Source organism: Labeo rohita, chromosome 7 (genome assembly GCF_022985175.1).
Source record: "Labeo rohita strain BAU-BD-2019 chromosome 7, IGBB_LRoh.1.0, whole genome shotgun sequence".
Classification (NCBI taxonomy): Eukaryota; Metazoa; Chordata; class Actinopteri; order Cypriniformes; family Cyprinidae; genus Labeo; species Labeo rohita.
The window spans coordinates 24251517-24273195 of record NC_066875.1 but is presented as its reverse complement, the minus strand read 5'-3'; the positions used below and the strand labels follow the sequence as shown (position 1 = coordinate 24273195).

At 35.7% G+C, this 21679-nt stretch overlaps 1 long non-coding RNA gene across 2 annotated transcripts in view; it reads left to right on the top strand.

The window, feature by feature from the left end:
• Positions 1-449: 449 nt before the first annotated feature.
• The window catches only part of LOC127168219 (uncharacterized), a 38475-nt gene continuing 17245 nt past the window's right edge, over positions 450-21679 (top strand). For both annotated transcript variants that reach the window (XR_007828084.1, XR_007828085.1), the window contains exons 1-3: positions 450-688; positions 4117-4226; positions 15796-15841. This is a non-coding gene — a long non-coding RNA (uncharacterized LOC127168219). The remainder of the gene's footprint in view (positions 689-4116; positions 4227-15795; positions 15842-21679) is intronic.

The window sequence follows — 21679 nt, the reverse complement described above, 5'->3', positions numbered from 1 at the left end:
CGTCCAGCTATTCTTTTATTAGGCTATAACTACTCATAGTTTTATTTTATGGTTTTAATTATATACACCTCAAACGGGACGCATCAGCAAGTACACTATTTTTAATAAATATGTTATCCTTTGGAGATGCAATCCAGATTGCTGAAAGCCACGCTCGGATGCAGAGTAACGAATTATTATGCCGTTTGCTTCTCCCATACGATTCAATATCCATATCAGCAAGTGTAATGTCTGCATGATAAACCTGATTCATCCGCACCTCCAATCATATTTCTTTGACTGCGTTTCCTAAAGATTATTTTCTCTCTGCATCCATCCGGGGAGTCATTCAGAGGTTATCATTTTTTGGGCTGTTGTTATTGGATATCATGCTCGAATTCGGGACGCCATTGGTCTGGTGCTTGTCAGTCTGTGGCGCGCCGACGCTCGTGAACGCGCTGCGCAGACAGTGCACGACACGTAAGTGGCCAGAGAGTGTCTGGAGTCTGTCTGAAACTGATAAAAATGGTGATGGAGTTTATCCAGAGTCTCGCTCATAGTCATTAGAAAGACAAAGGGAGGCAGAGCGGAATTTTACAATCATCCACCACTGTAGTCATTTGGTAGCTTGAAAACTAGATTCTATTGTAGCGCATTTCAAAGTTTCATTCCATGTTTTTCACCAGACAGACAGTTCATTAATTCACAGGTAAGATGATCGTGGCGGGGCGCAAATCTTTTTGTCTAATACAGTCTGCCGTTGTTATGGTGATTGTGTTGTTCATGAATATATTACTTAACTGTGTGCGATGTTGCTTAATCATAGCAAACAAGACGGCGCATGTAAACCGCTGATCGGCTGCAGGGTGGTCATTTTAATGTGATTACATGTTACCGCATGTCGTTCGGCGGGATGAAGAAAGAGTTTATCGCGATCATCTCTTCAGACAGATGACGCACCTGTGCTCACGTGAGCACGGTTTCTCATTAACCCCATGAACTCGTGATGCCAAAACACTGTGCTGCAGCTGCAGTGTGAACATCAGCGTGTCTGGACTGTATACAGCACGGTAAAAAAGCATGCCGCCATGCGCCAAGTCGGCTGCCGTTTATCCGCAATTTAAGGCCCGTCAGATTTTCGCTTGCGGTGGACGACTGCGTTGTAATTCATCACGGTTTGGCGTTTACTCTGTTTTCTTGGTAATAAAAACATGTTGGATTTTAGGTTAGGAGTGGTAAGTCTAACGACAGTACGAAGACTTCAAAGGCATTTGGCAAAACTACTGACAAAAAAAAAAAAAAAAAATACACCGCCAAAAGCTCCTTACGCGTCTCGGTGTCTGTAATCATACGGTGGCGCTAACTTGTTTTCGAGTCGTGGTGTCTCCGGTCACAGCTCGCAACTGGTGTCAGTGCAGTTCTGTTATTGCGCGCTCGGATGGTATCGTCCATAAGTGGTTCGTTCCCACATAGCTAGTATAGTAAAGCACTAAATTAAATTGCTTTGATTTAGCTTAGTAAAATGTTTCGTAAGTCCCCAAATAAGTTACTTAATACAACTAATTTATTTTATTCATCCGACAAAAATAAATGAAAGACAGTGGCTAGTTGGAGCAAAGACGACAGCGGTTTATTATTAAGAGTTCTCTTCATAGTTCAAAACTGGCTTATGCTGCAATAATTTTAGTGAATTTTAAGGTAAAATTAACGTTATATTTTTGAGCCGTTGGGTTAAGAAGTGAACAGACAAAATCAACTATATCATGAAGGAAAAAATACTATAAATATTAACAGATTTTTTTGTAACTGAAAACGATTTTTCAGCTAAAAGTTATTCATTTATTTTTTAAATCATGTTTCATAAATGTAAGGTTGGGGCATGTTATTACATTGTGAAAATATTACAATACACACGATTTATAAATTGCAATATTGTCGTCTCAAAACATTTGTTTGGAATTATTGTACATTAGCCTTTACATGTTTGCTGTTTAATTCTTAAGCACTGTAATGTGACAACATGCACTACCACAAAAGGATAGTGTGTGTCTTTTTCATCATTGCCAAAACTTTAGAGTTTGTGCCGAAACATTAAATAACTGCAGAAAATATGGAGCAATATTCGCTGTAGTAAAACTTATAGCAACTAGTCCTGGCTCCCCTTTATACATTATTAAATAATGAAAACATTATATTTATTATGAGCCATTTCCTTAAGTAGATCGTTTTTGTCATATTTTTATTAAACTTTTTTTTTTCCCCTTTCGGATTTATCGTTTCTTAACTTTACGTTTATCTATCGGTCTTATGTTTTTTTTTAGTGTTGGTCTGGTTTCTTCTTGTTAAATTGCTCTAAATCGTCCTTTTTTTGACCTGTTGTATGTTCACATTTGTCCAGATTTGAAAAGGCACCATGGATCTGTTGCCCATGTGGTTTGGCTTTGCATGCTCATGCATTCATAGTTTTAAAGCAGACAGAGACATCTCTCTTTGATTTTGATATGAAATAAGTGGTCATAGGATTCAGCTTTTCAGCCATATGCAAAAGGAGATGGCTGCTTCACGGGAGGCACAAGTCTATACATTATAGATATAGATATAGTTGTCCCTTTAGTATGTTTTGAGTCAGTGTAAAATGTCTTGGTGAAAGAAATTGGGACACAGCACTCACAGGATGGTATCGTGCCCTGACCCAGAGGGGTTGTGCAATAATAATAATAATAATAATAATAATAAATGAAGCAATTATATGTTACAAGTTAGAATACTTGAATAGATTTAAATCAAGACTTAAATCCTTGACTTACTTACCTAGATGCAGATATGAAATTATAATGAAGTATATTGTCTAAACACAAGGATACAACAATTAAAAATATATATATGATGTTTTAAAAGTCACACAAGGTTATGGTGTGAAATTATTTTTTAATTTATTTTGTAGCGATAAATTGCCTCTAGGTTTGATAAGTTCTGTTTATGCGTAACTTGATTAAAATAAAAATGCATTAAACAACACATAAAAATGTATGTTTTATTTATAGATTTTTTTGCTATAGCGCATATATAATTTGTTAGAATTAACAGAGAGCAAGTGCTACATTCAAACAAATCTTAATTGTAAAATGCTTTTTTTCATTCTTTTTTCTTTTTAGACATACAGTGTTGTGAAGGTTTCCGTTTTAATTTTCCAGTAACATAATAACGCACACATTTATTTTAATTTTTGCATTTTGCAGCGTTTAGGCTAAAGTCTACTCAAATTGGGCCCTGAATGAATCCTTTTTAATAGTAGTAATTGTAACTGTACATCGATGTTTATGCTTTTTCAATAAAGGTACTCGCTAAATATTTTATAAACAGATTATTACATTTTAGAACACATGGTCAATTTAGAATAGGTGTGACTCAATATGAGACGCCTAGAGAAATGTGTTTTCTGTTGTTTGTGTATTTTTGTTGCCTACAGCACAAACTGCAGGGCCGATATTTTCAGCGAATTTGAGCAGCTCAGTGCATGTAGAATGTGTGTACTTGACTCAGGGTTTTCATTACAGTAATGTTTGATGGTATTATAAATGCTCCGTTGCACGCTTATGTATATCAGTTCACCTTACAGGCCTATCAGTGTCCAACCTCAGTACTCCATGTTTCAACTGGCCAGACTGTGTGTGTATAAGTGTGCGTGCATGTAGGTTTAGCTCACAGGCCCGTAACACATTTGTTTGTAATAATGATTGGTATTCGAAAATGAAGAATTTGCTGTGCACATCAACAACCTGTTGGTGAAATTATTTTGCTATATTAGTATTTCTATTCGAAGGTGAAGTATTATCAAGCATTTTATGCTTTTAAAGTGTTAAAAAAATGTAGTACGGCCATCTAATACATTTTAAATTTATTGAGCATAGTAAAAGGTACATGATTTTTTGAAAAATGCATAATTATGGAGTAAAAAGTAATGTTTTTATTTCGTTGTGTGATATCTTACAATTTCCCAATATAATGTAATGTCTGTTGATTGAAGTTTAAATGTGCATTTGTACCGTGAGCGGTATTAGCATAGCTGTTCTTTTGCAATAAATATATTTGAACTTTTATTGATTTTAATTCTTTGTATTTGGGCTTTCGTTACAGGCAGGAGGATTACATTTCTGATGTCTTCCGATGACCTCTTGGAGCTGTCACAGATTCAGCTACACTTAAAGGTGATACCTGTGTTCTGCAGTTGTGCTGCCGTGCTGACGGTAGGTTTAAAAGGGCATTTCCCACCCAGTACTCTGTGAAGCACATTTGGGCATGTCATGGAGAGAGAGGTGGAACGGCAGGAATGCAGAGAGGTGTGCAAAGGTGCGATTATGAAAGCCTGCAGGCTGATGAGTGTGCATCAGAGAAGCTAATGCTAACCGAAACGAGTCTCTGTTTTTCTTTGTCAGATGTGACATTTGAAATGTTGCTGAGTAATCGCACTTTCAGCTTGGCACACCAATCATTTCCAGCACTCGCTTCTTATATGAATTTTTAAGTGATTTCTTCATTGAACACAGTGATTAGACAGGTTGATTAATGGACAGGTAAAGAAAATACTCTACAGAAAGTCTGGCCTAGTAAAAGCCTAATGTTTGAATGTGAAGGTTACAGGGAGACACTCAATAAGTCATTTTTGTGACTTCATGTGGATGGTTAAAAAGCTGCAGAAATATGTTTTTTTTTTTTTCTTTTTGTGAGAAATATCTCTCAAAATGAAGATGGCAGCCATTTTTGTTGTAATGTCCAACAGCGCCCCCCAGGTCTCTCTGTAGCTCTTTTGGAGCGAGCTTATGGATTTTGTGTGTGAAAGAACAAGGCTCTCACTCTCCTGCATTACTTGCATATATTCAATATCAAAGCCACAATGGCATTTTAAAGGGATCACTGGCAGGCAGCCAAAACATAGAGCCTCTCTCTTTTTGGTGGCTGCCCTGGCTTACTTGCTTTCTTCCTTTTACTCATGTCCTCGTGCTGATGGCAGCGTAACGTCTGACTCTTCTCAAAGCTTTACCCAAGTGCTGGAGCGAGACATTGGATGTATTAGGACAGCTGCCTCCATTTTAGGGAGGAGTTTTGCAGAGGAAGATGGATACCCTTTCCACAGTACCAGAATTTGCAGCGTGATTCAGTTCAGACTTGAGGCATCGCCTGCAATATTTAGCTACGTTTTGCCATTCCATGTTCATTTGTTAACCGAATGTCATGCATTTGCCCGAAATTTGCTTCGATTGTATTTGTTGTGTTTATAGGAGATTAGATGGAACAATATGAATCGTGCTTTGGGTGCATAGTTTACCAGTCTCAAATTGAAGCTTTTTATAGGTGACTTTCCGCATAGCTGTTATTATGACATTTCTAGACCTTGTTATTGTTTTTTTTTTTTTTTTTTTGGCCACGCACACAAAGATTTTAATCTGTTTTTTAAACGCATTTCTGCATTTGATATAACTAACATGCATTTGATATAACTAACAAAATCATAATATCCAAATAAAATGGTGCCTTCAGGCCCTCAGGATTTTACTGGTAAATGATGATGTGCTCTAATCCGCTGTGAAATGTTATTTGTTTTATTTTATTTTATCACTCAGGCATGTAACTATGCTGCGTTTGCTTTTTTTTTTTTTTTTTAACTCCCAGGTAGCAAATTAGACAGCTAAAATATATCAAATTACAGATTGCCCGAAAGTTTAGTCTTTGAATGTGTTCTTAACTTTATGTATTTATTAAAGCATTAATTTCAAATTCTTTACTCGTTCTCGTGCATTAGAAAATTCTGTGTAATGATTCTTTAATGATTCTATCATTGGTTAGTATCTCTAAAGATGATTGCTTCACTATGTCTCAGTTTTTGCGTTGTAAACAGGACAAATGAAAATATGTGAAATCTTTATTAAAGCAAATCAATTTTGCAAAAAGAATTTACCTTAAAGTGTTTTCGCATGTTTTTAAAGCATCGCTGTGATTATGAAAATGTTAAAAATATTGTTTTGTCAGTTCGTTGTACATACAGCAACTGTTGTTATTATTATTAACGTTAAATAAATGTAATAAAAGTATTTAAACTGCTTTTATAAATCAGTGTGGTCTTGTATTTATAATGTAAATTTAGGTTCGACTGTTTCATCGGTGTGTAGACTGAATTAATTTTGTAAATATTGTTATGTGTGTTGTTATTGTAATAAAAACATTCTTTTAATTTCTTTGATGTAACTGTCTATTTGTACTGATAAAAACATATTTGAAGGATTCATGTGAAACAAATATGATACGAACGAGACTTGTTTGGAGTGTAGAGAGTGTATAAAGCCACAAAGGTGCCATTGACTGTGTGTGTGTGTGTGTATTGGAGGATGGATTTGTGGCTTAGTGTCTGGGGCCTTCTGCTTCACTATCTGAGGTACACAATGTTCTGGAAGATTCGGCCTCTTGAGTGACCCATTGGCCCTGAATTCTTGCTCGCAACTGGAAAAGCTTCGAAATGCGAGACTTATGAGGGGTGTTTCCGTGATTACTCAGATATATACGATTAGGAGAAACAGTATGAAACGCATTTTAAGTTTAAACACAACGTTTATAAAACAAATTATAGAAACGTTCACATTTGCCCTGTGTATTTGTATAATACTTGAGCGCTGATAATATTTAGTAAACGCTTAACGTATTAATCTTTGAGTTTTAAGTTGAACACTTTAAGTGTTAACTGTTGTAAATGAGAAGTTATGTAATACTGTATAGTCGTTTTGGACAGGAAAAGGTAACAACAGTAGAAAACAAATATGACTGTTGCAGTGCTGTAGAGGTTCTAAAATGTTGTTTAACTGACGAATGTGCAGGTTTTTTTTCCAAACAAATCGATGATAAAGCTAAAATGGTATGTACTGCTGCGATAAAAGTCAGACATCCTTTTGCTTAGGAATATGTTTGCAATTTTCATTCAGATTTCAGGTTATTTGTTAATTCTTTATTCGTTCCATGTTTATATATAATGTTTTGCTTTTATATCTGCATAACTGTCTACTCTAAAATTATAAGCACTGTGTGCTGTTTTTAAAATGCGTTTTCCACAGAAATATTCAAGAGTTCTGGAGGTTTTATATTATTTTTAGAATTCTTTTAAGCATAAAATGTATTAAATGACTTTTTGAGAATGCTAAAACAAAGATGTTGCTTGTACTTTGTAAAAGTTAGAACAGTCTTCCTGAGTATTGGCATACAACTGCATGCCATCATGTCAGTCCTTTCATAGCATTCATGATTATTTGAGCCGGATAGTAAACTTAAGATTCGATACGCTGGCATTGGCCAGCGATTAGCTGATTCAAGGCTATGCCAGATGAAATGCCAGTCATCGCTGAGGGTAGTTCATTTGGTTTAATTTATGAACTCCTGCACATATGATTGGTAAGTCCTTGTATTTTACAGATTCAACTCACTTTCTGTTAACAGAATGTAAGGCCAAATCACACAGCTTACCTTTGTTTCGATGTGATCTTTGTATGACTTTTTAAAGTGCTGTGTCCTTGTATACTTGTATTCCTCTTTAATGGCTTTTCGAGGTTGTTGATGCTGTTTTCGAGCGCATTATGTTACGCATTGTTCACCCTGGCTGGATTTTAAACTCTTTTGCGATTTCATTTGAATGTTTCGACCAGCTTGTAATTTAAAATCTTAAAATTGAATAACATTGTTCAGGCTTTTGTGGAACTCAAAAACAATCATTTTCAGATGAATTCTGCTTCCTTTTCTCATTGCAAACAGTTATACGCATGATGTTATTTGTTATGGTTGACTTTTTATTTATTTTTTATTGTTATATGCATGTTTTCTAAGCTGTCTGAATGATTTATTAAGTTTTGAAGGAGAAGTAGAAAGAAGGTTTGTTTATTCCAACCTCCCTAAAGGCACAGTATTTTAATGAAATCTCATCTCTCTCTCTCCCTCTCTTTTTCTCTCTCTCTCACTCACACACACACACACACACACAAACACACATTTTTCCTTTTCCACAGCTGCTGATCACTTAATGGCCTTTTAATTAGTCTGAACGATGCCGATGAATCCCTGTATGCCACTATTTGACATTAAATCTCTGAAATACACAAACCTGCGGATATGTCAGATATCGCTTCATATGCAATCTTCATTTGGTCTTTTGATGCCGCCATGCTGTTTGACTTTCCCTGTCTTCAGCTGCGGTTGTATATTTTTTTTCGATTGATCTCGGGAGGTGACGCTGAGATTTAACCTTGACCCCCATTTTGGTTCCGTCAGGTGCTAAGGCTCGCCAAACAGTCAAAGCGTTCAGACTCATTAACAGTTCTAGGGGTAAATTTGGTTTTGATGCTGTTCTGCTAAAGCATGTGTTGATGGGTTGAAAACCAAATGAACTGGTCACAGTGATTAAAGGCCAAGTGGTTAATCCCAGCAAAGAGTCTGTGACATAAACAGCAAATGAACACTGCAACTCTTCGATAAGAAAGAGGCGCGCTTAAGCACGCAAACGTCCCAAATATCAATTTCACGTCTGATCTCCCACTGACACTCAACGTGTGAGAGTGCAGGGGTTGCGCCAAATAGGGCCTTGGCAATAGTATCATGTTATCTCCTATCAATTAGTGCCTAAAGGGGATTAACCCCTGCAACACAGAGGAAGCTGATAGGATCACTGTTGAATTGCAGGGGTCACCTGCTTCCCTCATTAGTGATGACCTCTTTCTGTCTCGCTCTCTCTTTCTGTCTGCTCCTCTGTCTGTCATTTTTATGTATTCACTACTAGTTTAATAGGGGAAGTAGACTGATATGTTTTTGTGGACATGTTATCATGAATGTCTTTTGGAAGGGGGGTTAGATATTCGGTGATTAGTCATGCTGTGTTGTGTTATGCTGCTGTTGTTCAGGTGAGAGTGAATCAGCAATGTATTCAGAGTTGACAGCATTTCTCTTATAACAAGGCTAGCAGAATGAAACTCACAGTTTGAGTCTGGCTAATGTTGGTGCATCGTGGCACACGGGGAATAAACTGCTGCTGACCTTACTCTATATTCATGAACCTGTGCCGGTGTTAGTATCACCTCAAGAAAAGTTAGATTTTATAACAATAACTTCAAGTAGGCTTAAGCCAGAGAAATTGAAAAGTTGCCGGCCACGGCGATTCAATGAAACAATCGTGGAAAGAAAATTATTATTTTTTTTGTGTGTGAAATATTCCTTCTGCGAATGCTTTCTTACCAGTTACTTTGTGCTGGTACACAGTGAATTAATTTTTTTTTTTTGGTAAAGTTTAAATTTCCTGCGATGTTTTTAAAAACCATTTTGCTCATTCTGTTATTACTTGCTGCTTTCTGACCTTGCAATAATTGGGAAACTACATTTGAATATTTATACTTTTAAATATTCATTTGTCAGACTGCAGGACCATTTGAAATGAACTTGTGGAGTTAAGAAAAAGTGAAAAAGAAAAGACGAACAGGTTCTTAAGTTACTATTTTGCTCTGTTCATAAAATATGAATTTTAACCTTAAATCTCGATTGTAATGAGCGCAAGGACATCAACTGCCCTTGGTTGAATTTCACAAAAATGTGTTTGTGGTCACATTTCACCCCCCCCCCCCAAAAAAAAATTAAGGAGTTACTTTTTGACATTTTGCATGAACATAATGAACTGTTTACAAAACACTAAAAAGGTTTGCATTGCATTGTGACATTATTATGCGTATTATGCATTATAGTTACATATTTGAAAGGTGTGTATGTATATAAATGCATTTGTGTTCTCAAAATTGGCCTCCAATGCAGAAAGTTAATGAAGAACAACCTGTTCTGGCCGATGCTTCAAGAAGTTGTGGAGTGTGAGCATCAGAAAAATAACACTTGTAATTTATCTTCGCTGCCAGTATTTTTAAAACAGAATGTAACCCTTTTAGATGTTCTCTGCAGCAAGCTAGAAGTCTTATTTCTCTGAATTTTTTAACAGGAAGCGAAGCTTGAAACGTAGCTTTCTTAAATGTGAAAGATAAAGTGCGAGTATTTTTTAAATTGATTAACGAAAAATTATTGTTGCAAATAACCCTATAAATAAGACTGTAAGGATGTTACCTGTTCTTAACTATAATTGCAACTATAATTTTTCGTTATTTCTCACATACTTTTTAGGTGATTCTGATGGGTTTTTTAATGGTCAGAAGTGTTAAATGAGTGAATAAATATGCATAAGATAAGACCTGTTTTTATTTTTTATTTGTTTCTGTTGGATTACTTTAAAAGCTACAGGGAAAAATCCATGGCAAAAATCAATGGTTTTATGGAAGGAAAAGAAAACATTAGCTTACTATTGTATTTAACTTTCATTTGAAAATAAAACTAGAACTAATCTCTCATGAAAGTTTTATCTGCTGTTTTGTTTTTGAGTCTAGTGTCTAGTTTTGCTACCAATATTTAAAATATACACTTTTATAGTGTAGTTTATCTACATTGTCCAACCAGTTAATCACTGTAAGCATCACGGTAAATAAGTGTTTAAGTCATTATTCAAAATGAATGAAACATACCAATAGATGTACAGAATGTGACAATATTCTGTTAACCTTTGTTGCCAGTAAACTACACATTATGAAATGCCACACAGTCACTTATGTGCCTTATTATAATTTGGCTTCTGTGCTTTCTGTAATCTCAGTGATTATATAATGTTGTGATATAAGTTTCTAGAACTTAGGAAGAGGGAAATGTTAGACGCCTCCCTCAAAATGATGCAGTCCTCTCTAGCCAATCAGAATCCTTCTGTTTAATGGGAGCATATTAGAAATCATGAATGAAAGGCCGTTTCATTTGTCGCAGTATGTGCTTATAGGAATGTGTTACTCAATATCAAATACACATTATGTACTTCACCCTGAGATTCTTTTTAAAATCTTATGTCAGTTAGAAGACAGAAAAGATTGTGTAGCTATTTTTTGTTCATTCCTTCATGTTCTCTAGTCGTTTTCCCCCTCCACTCATGCCGTTTTAATAAAGATGCTGCCGCAGACTTTCATTAACCGGGTGCTTCAGGCAAATATGCAGTAAGATACACATGCTGTCTTTGGCTTTCCAGCTGTGTGGATGTCCATCAAACTCAGCTGTGTTTTTTTTATATATATATACTTCAAAAGAGGTAATGTAATTGACTTGACAGATTTTGACATGTAAGTAATAATGGCAGCAACTTTCAATCACAGTACGTCACAGCTTCAGAGAAGTCATGCAAATGATCGTATTGTATATTTGTGTTTTTCTTTATATGTACACACACTTAAAAATCAAGGTGTTTTTTTGTCTAAATGGTTCCATAAAGAAGCTTTAACATCTGAAGAACCTTTCTGTCTCACAAAAGGTTCTTTGTGGCAAAAGAAGGTTCTTCAGATTGTAAAAAGGTAAGAAAGAGATGGTTCTTTAAAAAAACCTTTGACTGAATGGTTCTTTGTGGAACCAAAAATGGTTCTACAGCATCGCTGTGAAGAACCTTTTAAAGCACCTTTATTTTTAAGAGTGTACATATATAAATGTGTGTATATACACAGTCAAACCAAAAGTTATTCAGACATAATTTTAAAATATGTTTTTTACTAGTGGGTTCAGGACACTATATTTCATTTATGTAAGTGAGGATAGGAAAATAAAGTAAACTGTGACATATTATACCCAAAAAGTCTTCGTACAGTGGACTAGCAATAAAAGTTATAAATATTTGGGACCAAAAATTATTCAGACACTTTGACCTGACCATTTTGCGTGCAAAGTGTTTTTCTTTAATTGCTAATGCAACCTTTTTACACTACAGACTGAACAAAATTAAGCATTGCTTAGTAATTGGTCAACAAAGTATTGATAGTTGTGTAAATATTGTCATACTAACAGCTGAATTTTTGGTTGATTGTAATCCATTATATACCTTTCTACCACCCCTATCAAGATAAATTTGTTCAGACACAGTTTAACTGTTCAAACTCAGTTTAACTCACAGTTTAACACAGTTTCACTGAGTTCTTGTCATTTTATTACCATTTTCTAAACTGTAGTGAATAAACTGTGATAATGTTATGCATGTTTTATTTTATACATGTATTGTATTATTAGTTTTCTTGGTAATTGATACTGTTTAATAGAATAGACATTGTACTTTTCTTTTTTTTAAAGACTTAAGTAAACAAACAAAGAGATAATTTGATTAAAATTACAATTATTTGCTATAAAGCATCAACATTGTTTTTTCACTATGTTTACTAAGAAGCAACTTTAAAAAGAACATGATGGCAATATCTGAGTAATTTTTTTTTTTTTTTAGCATGGTCGTAATTAATTCTAGTTTTTTGTATAAAAATGTTCTAGCTTTTGATTTTGATTTTATTAGTTCAGAGACCATGTTTGCGTTTATTTTTTTTAAAATGCATCATAAGCGGAAAGGTGAATTTTAAAAAGAAATCGAAATATTAAAGTGAAAGTAATGATAAATTTGATTAACTGTTTTACATTGCGATAGATATGTCGTGTTATATGCGTCTACTTTTTTTGTCATATCGAAGTGATTCAACGGCGCAAGAAAAAAATAATGATAATCGTCCTGTGTGCGATGTGGTGAGTTAATAAAACTAATTTTAGCATAGTAGACTTGGACAGTGCCCTCCACAGCACAGGCCTCGCAGACTCATCTGTGTCTGGTGGAAATAGCATAGAAAAGCGAGTTAATTATTTCCACCCAAACCCAAAATGCCTCTGTCTCTCTCTACACAGATTGGCTTGTGATTTGCATGAGGATTTTGAGAAGCTTTTCAGTATGTTTGCCATGTCTGTCCTGGCTGTCTGTTTAAACAGGCCCCGAGTAATGAAGAAGAGAAGATGGAAGGAAGGAAGGAGGGAGGGAGGGAGGGAGAAAAGAGGAGGTGTGCTAAACCCTGGTTTCCCTCCTCAGCCCTTTTGGGATATGAAGGCCCCAGATGGTGTAGGGGTGTGAAAGCAGCATTGTGTGTGTGTGTTTATATGGAAGTGTCTGTCTGTCTGTCTGCCTGTCTGTACATTCGTTCCGAAATCAGGGGTGTCCTTAGTAAAAGAACCCGGCCCTAATGTCATCTGTTTGAGTGGAAGCTTGTCTCTGTCTCTGAATGGAGACAAAGGAGAGTGGACACAACTCCCCCCCTCCCCATTATCTTTGTCCCCATTGCCCTCTGCAGCCCAGAGCCTGACACCCAGCGCTGGGGGCTTTGATTAGCCAAGTGGAGACACTGGGGGGTCACACTACCCTCTGCCCTGATTAGCCTGCACTTGGCCACTGCTGACCCCTCCTTCTGAAGAGAATCATGTGAAGGCTCTGGAGATACTGAGACGGGGCATTTGGGAAGGAACATAATGCACCTTGACCTGTCTAGACTCTGCTGTTAACAAATGGATAATGTGACCTTTTTCATGTTGTTGATAGACCGTTTCTACCCTCACTCACTCTCTCTCTCCTTTATTATTTTTGAAGATAACTAGGGTCAGTAGTTTGAGGAATTTAGAAGTGTACAGAGTAGTATTTTTAGATTTTTGTTTTGTTTTTTGTTTTTTTTCTCTAAACTTTTCAAACTGGGATCATTCCTGGTGACATGTTCCAACACAAGTCAGAAAAAATGATCGTTTCCCACATTGTGAGCCGTCACATTTTCTGTAAGTATTTTTATTAACCAAACTACAATATTATTTTTCTTTTTTCTTTTTTTTTTCTGTTTCATTTTGGGGTAAAGTTTTAATTGACGATTCATTTGAATAGCATATCAAATGCGTTATATTTTAGATTTGATTGTAATATTACATTACAGCCTAATGTCAATTATGTAATTTTTTCCATTATTTACAGTATTTATTTTAATTAGTTTATTTTAAAAAACGTTGGTTTCATATCTAATCCACACAGGGATGAAAAATATTTGTTACACTTAAAGTGGAAGGCACTGAATTTTATTTTCTACCTTATTTTCTTGCATTATGCTGAGTCAAGATCTCTGGTAAAATATGATGATTGTGCCTTTTGGGAGTTAGATGCACAAAACCTGATGACAGGTGAAAAATTTGGTCACAGGAATATTGCGATTTCAAAATCTTACTGAAATGCTGGTGTGAATGTTGTGTGTACGCATTGGTTTTCCTTTCATTATGAATGGCTGTAGGCATAGTTTGCGCACTGAAAGTGCAGGAAGTGCCGCTGTTGTTGTTCCTGTGCGGGTGGGTGGGTGCTTGCACCGCTACTGCTGCTTTGCCGTCATGCAGCAGTTTACTCAGCAGATCTAGAGTCTGTGATGGTCAAGTGTTCTGTCAGGTATGATTCTGAGCGGATTAGATAAATCTGACCCTGGAACGGCCGTTATAGAGGCCGTTTGTAGGAAAGGCGGGGTGGTGGGGGGTTGTTATGGCGTACTCTGTGTGGCTGCTCCTGCCCCGCCCTCTAACCAGCCACTCAGAGCCAAGAAAATGGCAGCTGCAGTGAGCTGCCAAGAGAACACCGATTCTCCACCCACCCCTCCATTTCCCCAATCCCCCCACCCCATCTTCCCTGCTCGCCTTTTCCCATGTTTTGTCACTTTTGAGGTAAAATGAACCGGAATCTTGTGTCCTTTGCAGTCTAAACGTCTTAAACCTTTAACATTGACACTATTAACGCCAGCTCCTCCATGCCCATGTTTCGGAAAGAAAACGAAGCCGCTAAGAGTTTGTGTGGATTAAAAAAATCGAACTAGATGTTCTGCTTCAATCATCCATATCCTCGCACACAGACACCTTCCTCTGAACGCGTTCTTCACCGCTGTACATAACCATGAAGAATGTAATAGGAGTAATTTACCTCATACGGGGGATGCTTTAGTAAATGCATTTCATGGCAGTCAAAACGTCATGAACGTTTTAATGAAGGCTGTCATATGTATGTCATTTGTGATGAATGGATGTAGTCAGGGTTTTTCACTGCTGTACTCCCACATGGCAGATGATTGAAAGTGAAGAATCTGGATTGCTGTTGGAAAACGAGTAGATTTGCTCAGGTGTTTACACTCCCCGCCATTCTTTGACTGAACTGTTCAAGTGTACTGATTGTGTTTTGTAGAGGCCTTTAAAATGTACACGAAATGTAAAAATATATACTGTGCAATATGTACTGTGAGCATTTCCAGACTCTTCTCCTGCCTTGCTGTATCATTAATTCCTCAATTACGTTTTTTATGAAGGTACTCTGTACTCCGTGTAACTATACGTTTCTAAATTTGCAGTCAAAAGCATGTAATTTAAGATGCTATGGCAAAGGTTAACTCACCAAAGTGTCTAATTAAATCGTTGTAACCAAGAAACAGTCTAAACAATGACCCAGTTTGTTTGCCTGTCTTGTGCTTGGCTTTGCCAGCACACCATAGAGAGGCAGCAAGGCAGGTCCACGAAGGATGTAATATAACTCCCCCCGACTATACTATAACAGAGCAGACACGTTGCCTTTGCCCTCTCTGATATTGACTCTCTCTGAATGCATTTGTGCATGTGAGCATGTTAGGAGAATATGTCAAGGTTATTCTGTGGAAAACATGTGACCCTCCCTATTTTCCAGCTTGAGTTGATGATAAAATGGAGCTCGACAGTTCAAATGAATAGATCATTGCATGTCGGACTGAAAATTACACTCTGTATACTTGAATGCTGTATACTTGGATTTTAAGTCTGCATTTTTTTTTCGTATTTTGCATTGATGTGTCTCACTGATCTTCTTTTTGTGAATTTGTCTGTTTGTCACAGGATAGTGAAGAGGAACAGAGATGATGTGTCTGCAGAGATGATACAGGTAGTAATATTAATGTAATTGTATGTATATCTCTTTTTACTGCACTGTTCTCTCTACTTTCTTACTCCCACTATTTCTAAGCAAAACAGCTTTTAACTACCTACAAACGATCAATACAGATATATAGCATATTTAAAAATCAGTTTAATATTAGCTTTTTAGCTTAAGTTAATGCTACAATAACTTCTATTTCTTTTGACACTGTGATAATGCAATCTTAGACTTGTTTTTGATGTCCGACCTGTTTGTTCAAGCTTGTATCACTCACCCTTTGTCATTTAAAATATCAGTATAAATATCAAATATTGATATAAAAAGTAGTCAGTGTTGGGGAGTAACTACCATGTAACGGAATTACGTAATTTAATTACAAAATAAATGTAACTGTAATCTGTTACAGCTACTGAGAAAAATGTGTAATTAAAGTACAGTTACTTATGAAAATGTTAACGATTATGAAGGGAGTTATGTCTGAATATTTTCACACACATACAAATTTAATTGATTTCTTTCTCAAATTGCATTGACTGCTGTAAAATATGAGATACCAGTGTTTCAGGACACAGAATAGGACACATGCTTATTTGAAAACTGTTTTATTTTTTATTTGGATTTGTGTATATGCTTTATTTTTTAAGATGGACTGTTTTTTTTTTTAATTGTTGGATTTTCTGTCATATATGCAAAGACTATATCTTATTTTAAATCAGTATTTTAACTCAAAACGGTCTCAAAGTAAAAAGAGGTGCTAAAGTCTGATTTTGTGGTGGCTGTGCTTTAAAATTATTTTTTTTAAATTGAAGTGATGAAGGATTTTGAAAGTCTGACAGTGATCTGTGTTGAATCCTGTTAACCCTGCCTATTTTAAATGTTTCAAAATGGTTACTGTTGATATTCATTAGAAATTTTGAAAAGTAATCAAATGTAATCAGTCACATTACAATTATAAAGTAATTGAAATAGTTACCCTACTTACTACATTTTAAATAGAGTAACTTGTAATCTGTAACCTATTACATTTCCAAAGTAACCTTCCCAGCACTGGAAGTAATTGAGCCTCAAATTAGATAAATCAGTATTTAGGCTCATCTGTAAATCTGTTTTTTAAATCTCATCTGTTTTTTTTTTTGTTTTTTGTTTTTTTAAATAAGCACAGCTCATTGCATTTTAGATGAACTTTACTGATTTTAGGATTTATGTTTGAGTAATGAGTGCTTGTAGTGTAGGTGCAATTGTAAAAAAAAATAAATAAATAAATAAAATCTAAGAAAACCTTTATAATGTGCATTGAAACTAAGTTTAAACATGTACCCACATTTTTTTTTTTTTTTTTTTTTATGTATATCAGGAAGGAGCCAGCATACACACATCATTCGCTTAATATTTGTAGACCTTTAAACGGAATAGAATGTTTTAAATGGTTATTTTGTCCTGCTCATGGTTAGTTGGAGTCACGGCCAATTATGTCTCCAAATGTCGTACAGTATAAGGTCAAAAGTCGCCGTGCTGTATTAGAAAGATGACAGTAACCATTCTGGAAAGGTCAGCCACAGTTTGTTTCCAAAGGCGAAGTGCCACAGTGACGCCTCTGAGCTTTTGATTTTCTTTATATTAGATTTAGTTAATGATATATCTCACTGAGTAATGACAGAAGCAAACTTCTACATCCAAATGTTCTCAGTTGTCTAATAAGATTTTTAATATTCCCTGGTCTCATTTGCATTGAAGTCAGATTTTTAAGTTTTTGAGTAAACGGTTAATTAGATGTAATGTGTGGTTATTTTAATTAGAATTTTGAAGTGCTGTGCTTCTCTAGACACTGCACACATTTTAAATGTAAAGAGGAGTTTTCAAGCCTCACTAGCTCACTTGAGTGATTTTAAAAAGCTTTTGGTGTGCAAGTACACTACAGTGCATGTGAACATGTCTACATCAGATTACTTTAATTGTACTTTAATTTTTAAATAGCAGGGCATTTGTTTTGTTTTTATTAAAAGCTAGAAACTTAAGGAATATATTCAGCATTGCTGTTTTATTAATACCAAATCCCAGGGTTGCATTTATTTAATAAAAAATAGCGTAAAGACAAAAATATTTTGAAGGATACACTTTATTTTATGGTGTCCTTGTTACAATGTAAATATACTTTTAAGTACTTTTGAGTAATATTATTTAACTACATGTATTTTCTACATGGGTTTGACTTGGGGTTACTTGCATGTAATTCTGCATAAATTATTGTTATTATAATAGAAAGTACATGTAACGTGTAACAAGGACAAACAAAACTTAAAGTGTTACCATTTTGAAATATTCTCACAATTCAAAATTTTCATGAAATTTCTTATTATGAATGCTGAAAAAAATGTCAATATGAAGTTTAAAAGAATTGAATTTATGTAAAGAAATTGTTTGTAATATTATGACTTTTTTAGTGTCACTTTTGATCCATTTAATGCATCTTTGCTGAATAATTTTTTTTTTTTTTTAAATCCTACTGACCCCAAACTTTTGAACTGTAATGTAATAGATATTCATCCATGCTTCCATAAGTACAATTTTATTCTTAAATGTGTTTAATATATATACAATTATTAACTTAAAAAAACTTTATTTTAAGGTGTCCTTGTTACAGTGTAATTATACATTTAAGTACTGAGTGATATTAATTAGCTACATGTACTTACTATATGGTTAGGTGTAGGATTAGGGTTTGTCTTAGGGTTACTTGCATGTAATTCTGCATAATTTATAGTTGTTATAATAGAAAGTACATGTAATGTGTAACAGGGACGAACTAAACAAAGTAAAGTGTTACCATTTTGAAATTCAAAATTTTCAGTTTTAATATATTTTAAAATAAAATTTACTTCTGTGGTTTTTACTACTCTAGTTTTTAGTGTCACGTGATTTTTAGAAAATAATTCTGCTGATTTGCTGTTCAAGAAACAATTATTATCATCATCGTCAGTGTTGAAAAAAATGAGTTGTGTTGCTTAATATTTTGTGGAAACTGATCGATATAAAGTTTAACTGAATTAAATTTATTTAAAGAAATTGTTTGTAATATTATGATTTTTTACTGTCACTTTTGATACATTTAATGCATCTTTGCTAAATAAGGGATTTTTTAAAAATCATACTGACCCCAAACTTTTGAACTGTAGTGTAATAGACGCACTCCATGCCTCCATGAGTACGATTTTATTCTTAATTGTTTTTAATATGTATGCAATGAATAACTTAAAAAAAAAAACACTGTTACACTTTATTTTAAGGTGTCCTAGTTGCACTGTAATTATACATTTAAGTACTGAGTAAGATTAATTAACTACATGTACTTACTATATGGTTAGGGTTAGTTTTAGGGTTTGTCTTAGGGTTACTTGCATGTAATTACATGTACATGTAACGTGTAACAAGGACACCTTAAAATAAAGTGTTACGAAAAAAAAACTTTTTAGAGGACAGACAAAAAATGTATTTTGTGGTCTCCATGAAGTTATTTTAAACTTCAGAGTTGTTAATATCTGTTTCAGTCTGAAATCACTGTTAACAGGTGCACTAACTTCAATGACTGGCACTTGTACCTTACGTGCTCATTAAAATTTCTCATTAAGCTTTTTTTAAATTAGTGGTGGTGGTATGTGTGTGTGAGACTTAAGAGAGAGACAGAGCGAGAAAAAGCAAGAGACTGGAGTTTCAATGCCTCTGCTTCCTTTTGTCCTCTGAGTTGACTTCTTAGGAGCCCATTGCCGGAGTTCCATACATGAGAGATCAAGAGTTACCAAGGTGCTCAGGAGATAGACACAGACACACACTCGCACTCATTCACTCAGACTCATTTCCTTTGCATGTCAGAGCCCTGCTGGGGTTTCAGTAGAGGTCACTGACACCACCAGTGGAGCTTTCCCCTAAATGAAAAACCAACCCCTGTGCATGTGTGTGTTGCTTTCTGAAAACGGTAAGGTGCTAAGATAAGGGTTTAGTTATGATAGAACTGACTCCATCTTGTAACTATATCATCTCATTATGCAATAGTATAAAGGTATATATCAGTCAGGGGATGTCTCAGTGAAAGTCCTGCGTAGTTTGAGAGTTAAAATTGTAGGTGTGCACCTGTAAAACACAAAGTTGAGGTAAGATAAGAGATGCTCTTTTCCCATCAGCTAGCTGCAGCATTAACTTGTATTGTAACAAGATTAAAATATATTTGTCCTGCAGATTAGCATTCTTCACCGTCCCTTTCGTTGCTTTGCCGGACCGGTCTGCGTATGTGCAGCAGTCTTTTTGATCTGCCGTGCGTAGTGAGGACCCTGGCTTGGGTCTGGCCATCCGAGGGCCTGGTGTGAAATCGGCCTGATGTCATCCCTTTTGTCCTCCATTTGCATCCCTCACTCCTTTAATGACGTTTCCGAACCTCGCAGGCGCATTCCTCAGTGGTCCATAGGAAGCGTTTGGAGAACTCAGGGCAGAAAAGCACAGTGGGAGTGTTTGGAGTTTGGGGCGGGGGGGGGCATCGAGGGTGTGTGGATCTTTTGTATGGAAAGCAGACGAGTAGACATCCGTATTCTGATACTTTCCCTCCACCTCAGGCTTTTCTGTCATTTGTCTGAATCGCCATGATATTAGGCAAAGCTGAAGTTTGGTAGAAATTGTGTCATTTTGTGATGTATAAATGAACGAAAGCACACTGTTGTAAATACACTTCCTTACCCTAGAATCTTTCATTGAGCATTTTTATGTGCTCATAATTTACACACAAACTATCTTCTAAGACGTATATGAATTAGAGAGGATAGTTCAGGTGTTAATATATAAATGAAGTGTATGTGTGTGTGATGGAGAAAGTTAAATGTGGGTGTAAGGTGAAGAAAGCGAGAGCTGAAGGGGGTGTGGGCAGGACTGGGACTATTCCTTGCAGAGGAAATGAGCCACCTGCAGCCATGACAGGAGGTTTTGACCTTCATTTGGGGTTTCTTTCTCTCTCTCTCTCTCTGTCTCTAAATCTCTTTCTCTCTCTCACTCTCTCGCTCTGTCTGTCTCTCTCATTACTTTGCTCACACAAACACACATACTTCTGCTCTATAGAAAGCCAGTCAGGGACCTCTCCCCTCAACCATTGGGCATCACTTCCTCATACAAGGGGCGCTAGAAAAGAAATGTAGATGAGGCATTGTCATTGAGCAGGTCAGTGCATGGGAAATGCCAGTTGTCTGTGCCCCCCTTCACCTCCCCCCAGAGGACAGGTAGACTATGACCAGATGATTTTTTTTTTAAACTAAAGATCATTTACATATTTTAGGGAAAGTCAAGTTAGTGTTTGAGTGACCCACCTAACTGATACAAAAAGGATGTGTCTTTTGTATGTGTTTAAAAAGTAGTTGAGTCCTGATGTCTGGCTGAGCTCTCCGGCAGCCCCTCTGCAAACATTAGTTTTAATCGTCCCGGAAAACGTTGTTAGCTCATTTTGTCTGCTTGGAGGCAAATTTTCTGCTTTTGTTTTATTTTGTGTGTATAAATAACATGATTGTTCATCTGCAAATATTGTATTAGGTGGTCTACAAAGTTTGTATGAAGTTTGTTGGTCTGTATTGTAAGATATTGTATTAGGTGGTCTACAACGTTTACATGAAGTTTGTTGTACTGCGCATATAAACAATAAAACTTTAATGTAACCAAATTTGGCTTTGACCTCAGATGCACTTGTTTTAATATTTTGACTAAATTTGTGTACTTTTCACAATTCAAAAATGTTTATATATATATATATATATATATAAATGCAGATTTATATTTTAAATGTACCTACAGTTATTTGTTTGCGGAACGCTTTTG